We start from the raw sequence: 5,952 nt of genomic DNA on the forward strand, positions 1-5,952 counted from the left end.
CCAAGAAGTTGTTCATCAAGCTTGAAGGTGCACATTTTGTTCCGACTGATTTTTTTTGTGTCGACTCGGCGTATGTAAATTGACTTATCCTTGGATCGTGATGCAGAGTTTTGCCAGAACTTCGAGGAGGAGACTGGGCGGATCGAACCTGGTTTGGATCCAATCAATTCTCCTATGAAAGATGAAACTGCCATGAATCTGGTCCGACTGGAATCCCGCATTGACGGTGTCGTGGACTACTTGGCTCGACTGAAGGTCGCCATGTCGCGGATCGACCCGGCACTTTGGCCAGAGGCTGTGCTCCAAAATGATCTTGAGTCCCTGATGACTCGACTAAATGAAATCCCTGACCGAGTGCAGGAGTGGAAGAAGTCTGCTGCTCGGTGTGGCGCTGATGTGGCTCTGTCTTTGGTTCGTGTCCACTGCAAGGAGGTGCGACAAGACAAACTGTCAGCAATCAAGGTCACCAACACCCAGAAACATGACTTCCGGACCTTTATGGAGACTTTCATTGCTACAGCCACTCGGATAGCCAACGGCGTCGACCTGGACGAGTTCGTCGAGCCTGCCAGCCCTCCTCCTACGGAGTGAACAAACTTTTATGCCTCACGTTAAATTCGCCTCGGAATGCCGAGTGGTTTTTGTAACCGTTAAACTCTTTCGGGCGGAATGCTCGAGCACTTTGATCTGTGGTCCAAAAAACCTTTAGGATTTATCCGAACTTGGTTTATCGTCGAATATCTTTATGCATTCCCCGTCGAGTGGAAATCGTTCTTTATTCGAGACAACCTTTGTATTTGCGGTGTAGCTCCGAAGGAGACGTAGCAGTCGACCTGCACCTTGTCGTCTTTGCGGGTCAGCGATGGATCGTACGTTGTATTTGTGGCGAAGCTCCCCAAGGAGGAGGCAGCAGTCGTCCTGCCCCTTGTTACTGCAGAGCAGGATGAAGTGCGTGTTGTATTTGTGGCAAAGCTCCCTAAGGAGGAGGTGGCAGTCGACCTGCCCCTTGTTACTGCAGAGCAGGATGTGTTTCAAACTTAGGCGAGTGCTGGACTGCAGCTAAGTCCCCGAGTGAGAGGGCTGCTCTCCACTCGGTAGGATTTTTTCAAACTTAGGCGAGTGCCTGACTGCAGCTAAGTCCTCATGTGAGAGAACTTAGGCGAGTACTGAACTGCAGCTAAGCCCCCGAGTGGGAGGACTGCTCTCCACTCGATAGGATTTTTTCAAACTTAGGCGAGTGCTTGACTGCAGCTAAGTCCTCAAGTGAGAGAACTTCGGCGAGTACTGGACTGCAGCTAAGCCCCTGAGTGGGAGGACTGCTCTCCACTCGATAGGATTTTTTTCAAACTTAGGTGAATGCCTGACTGCAGCTAAGTCCTCAAGTGAGAGAACTTCGGCGAGTACTGGACTGCAGCTAAGCCCCCGAGTGGGAGGACTGCTCTCCACTCGGTAGGATTTTTTCAAACTTAGGCGAGTGCCTGACTGCAGCTAAATCCTCAAGTAAGAGAACTTAGGTGAGTACTGGACTGCAGCTAAGCCCCCGAGTGGGAGGACTGCTCTCCACTCGGTAGGATTTTTTTCAAACTTAGGCGAAACGGATTCGCAGCTAAGCCACCCACTGGGGGATTTCATTCGCAAACAAAAAACAATAACAATCACTGGGAAAATTATAACGCTCTTGTCTTTGAAAAATAAACTACAGGAGTTTTTTCTTATTACATCTCACTCGAGTGAGAATTCAAGTATAAAAGGGGCGGAGTAGCTCCGCATTCTAGGCTTGCGGCTCATCAATCTGGCGATCGACATTGTAGAGGTGGTATGCTCCATTGCGAAGGACTCTGGTGACTATGAAGGGGCCTTTCCAAGTAGGGGCGAGTTTGTGTGGTTTTTGCTGATCCACTCAGAGGACTATGTCTCCCTCTTGGAAGGCTCGACCCTACACATTTCTGGCATGGAATCGACGCAAGTCTTGTTGGTAGACGGTCGATCGGATCATGGACATTTCTCTTTCTTCTTCCAGGAGGTCGACTGCGTCCTTCCGGGCTTGTTCTGCTTCATCTTCAGAGTAGAGCTCGACTTGGGGAGCGTTGTGAAGCAGGTCACTCGGCAAGACTACCTCGGCTCCGTAGACCAGAAAGAATGGGGTTCTTCCGGTTGATCGGTTCGGGGTTGTCCTCAATCCCAAAAGGACTGATGGAAGCTCGTCGACCCATGCACCTGCTGCGTGCTTGAGATCGCGCATCAACCGGGGTTTCAGTCCTTTGAGAATTAGGCCGTTTGCCCTTTCTGCTTGCCCATTCGACTGGGGGTGAGCAACCGAAGCATAGTCCATTGAGAGGCGCAAAAGGCCCTGAATTTGTCAGAATCGAAGTTTGACCCATTATCAGTGATGATGCTGTGCGGAACTCCATATATGAATATCAACCCTCTGACAAAACTGATAGCAGTGCAAGCGTCAAGATTCTTGATAGGCTTGGCTTCAATCCATTTGGTGAACTTGTCGACTGCTACTAGCACATGAGTGAAGCCGCTCCTGCCTGTTCTCAGTGGTCCAACCATGTCCAGCCCCCAAACAGCGAAGGGCCAGATGAGTGGAATGGTTTTCAGGGCTAACGCGGGCTTGTGCGACATATTGGAGTAATACTGACATCCTTCACACTTGTCGACTATCTCTTTTGCCATTTCATTGGCTCTTGGCCAGTAGAATCCCGCTTGGTATGCTTTAGCCACAATGGTCCGAGAGGACGCATGGTGACCACAGGTCCCCGAGTGGACATCATCAAGGATCATCCAACCTTCTTCTGGTGTAATACACCACTGACTGACTCCAGTCGCGCTTTCTTTATATAACTGTCCTTTTATGACTGTAAAGGCCTTGGATTGTCGGACTATCTGTCGAGCCTCTTCTTCGTCCTCTGGGAGCTCTTTCCTTAGGATGTATGCAATGTACGGTACTGTCCAGTCGGGAGTGATGACCAAGACTTCCATGATCAGGTCGACTACAGCTGGAATTTCAACTTCAGTCGAATCCGTGGCGCTTTTTGGCTGCGGGGCCTCTTCACTGAAGGGATCCTCCTGTACTGATGGTATGTGAATGTGTTCCAGAAACACATTGCTGGGGATGGCTTCTCTTTTGGAACCTATTTTTGCCAAATCATCAGCTGCTTGATTTTTCAGTAGGGGTATGTGATGAAGCTCTAACCCCTCAATTTTTTTCTCTAGCTTTCTCACTGCATTGCAATAACCAGTCATGGCTGGACTTCTAACGTCCCATTCCTTCATCACCTGATTAACCACCAAATCTGAGTCGCCATAGACCATGAGGCGACGGACGCCGAGTGAAATGGCCATGCGCAACCCATACAAAAGTGCTTCGTATTCTGCCTCATTGTTGGAGGAATCAAAGTGGATTTGAAGAACATAACTGAGTTTATCTCCTTTGGGGGAGACCAAGACTACTCCGGCACCGAAACCATTCAGCATCTTGGAACCGTCGAAGAACATGGTCCAATGCTCCGAGTGAACCTGAGTCGGCAGCTGCTGTTCAATCCACTCGGCGACGAAATATGCGATTGTCTGGGACTTAATAGCTTTCTTTGCCTCAAACTTGATATCTAGAGGAAGGAGTTCAATCGCCCAATTTGCCACTCGACCGGTTGCATCCCTGTTATGCAGGATCTCTGACAATGGAGCGTCGCTGACGACTGTAATGGAATGATCAGAGAAGTAATGGGCAACTTTCTTTGTGGTCATATAAATCCCGTATACAAGCTTCTGATAATGAGGAAATCTTTGCTTCGACGGGGTCAAAACTTCAGAAATATAATATACTGGGCGCTGAACTTTGAAGGCTTTTCCTTCTTCTTCCCGCTCGACCGTAACTACTGTATTGACGACTTGTCCCGTGGCTGCAATGTAAAGCAGCAAAGGCTCCTTACTGATTGGGGCAGCAAGCACCGGCTGGGTGGAGACCAGAGCTTTGAGCTCTGCAAACGCTACATCAGCTTTAGGGGTCCACTCGAACTTGTCGGACTTCTTCATCAATCGGTAAAGGGGCAATGCCTTTTCACCGAGACGAGATATGAATCGACTTAAAGCGGCCAAGCAACCAGTAAGCTTCTAGACGTCGTGCACTCGCACAGGACTTTTCATTCGGAGTATAGTGCCGACTTTTTCTGGATTGGCGTCGATTCCCTATTCGGAAACAAGAAAACCAAGTAATTTTCCGCCAGGAACTTCGAATGTGCACTTTGATGGATTAAGCTTGATATCATACCTCCTGAGGTTGACAAAGGTTTCAGCAAGGTCAGCCAGCAGGTCGGAGCCCTTCTGCGACTTGACCACAATATCATCCATATACGCCTCCACATTACGACTGATTTGAGTGAGCAAACACTTCTGAATCATCCTCATGAATGTGGCCCCGGCATTCTTGAGGCCGAACGGCATGGTAATATAACATAAGCACCCGAATGGAGTGATGAAAGCTGTTTTGATCTCGTCAAGTCCATACAGACGGATCTGATGGTACCCGGAATAGGCGTCTAAAAAAGACAATCGCTCACATTCCGCAGTCGAGTCGACTATCTGATCGATGCGGGGGAGAGGAAAATGATCTTTCGGGCAGGCCCGATTGATATGTTTAAAGTCAATGCACATGCGAAGTGACATGTCCTTCTTGGGGACCATAACAACTTTGGCGAGCCACTCAGAGTGGTAAATTTCTCTGATGAACTCCTCTGCTAAGAGCCGAGCCACCTCCTCACCAATGGCCTTTCTCTTCTGGACGGTGGACCGCCGGAGATGTTCCTTGACAGGTTTTACTTTTGAGTCGACTCTTAGGCGATGCTCAGCCAGCTCCCTGGGAACACCTGGCATGTCAGAAGGCTTCCATGCAAAAATGTCCCAGTTCTCACGGAGGAACTAGATGAGCGCTTCTTCCTATTTGGAATCGAGTGTTGTCGAGATATGAGTCGGAGCAGCGCCGGGATCGGTCGGGTGGATGTGAGCTGTCTTCGTATCGCCAGTCGACTGAAAAGCCGATTCTGTGGCGGGCTTCTTGGCTCGCAACAAATCACTCGGGTCTGCAGTCTTCTGGTATTCCTGCAACTCCACCACTGCCATCTGAGCATCAGCGATCTTAGAACCTTTCTGAAAACATTCTTCCGCTTTCTTCCGATTGCCCTTAATAGTGATCACACCTTTGGGGCCAGGCATCTTCAATTTGAGATACACATAACATGGTCGGGTCATGAAGCGTGCATAAGCCGGCCTGCCCAAAATAGCGTGGTAGGCACTCTGGAAGTCTACAACTTCAAATGTCAACTTTTCTTTGCGGTAATTCTTGGAATCACCGAAAACCACATCAAGAGCAATCTGGCCGAGTGATTCAGCCTTCTTCCCAGGAATGACTCCATGGAAACTCATGTTGCTGGCACTGAGTCTGGACATCGGAATGCCCATCCCTTTCAACGTCTCAGCATACAATATGTTCAAACCACTGCCACCATCCATCAAGACTTTGGTCAGTCGAGTGCCTTCAACCACTGGGTCGACCACCAGAGCTTGCCACCCAGAAGTGGCAATATGCGTTGGGTGATCGGACTGGTCGAACCTGATGGCAGTCTGAGACCATTTCAAATAACTTGGTGTCGCCGGAGCAACCATATTCACCTCTCGGTTGATGACTTTCAGTCGACTTTTGCTCTCAACATCAGCAAAAATCATCAGGGTGGAATTGACTTGGGGGTATCCATCGTCGCTATCTTCCTTGTCCTCAACTTTGTCTGACTCCTTTTCTTTATCTTTGGGCTGCTTGCCCTGGAACTGCTGGATCAAGAGTCGACACTGTCGAGTGGTATGTTTTGGGTAAATAAAATTACCCTCTTCATCTTTCTTGGTGTGGACGAGGCACGGCAAATCCAACACATCATTTTCCGTCCTGGTCTTTAA

The sequence above is a fragment of the Triticum aestivum genome, chromosome 1A, assembly GCF_018294505.1.
Source record: "Triticum aestivum cultivar Chinese Spring chromosome 1A, IWGSC CS RefSeq v2.1, whole genome shotgun sequence".
NCBI classification, from domain to species: Eukaryota; Viridiplantae; Streptophyta; class Magnoliopsida; order Poales; family Poaceae; genus Triticum; species Triticum aestivum.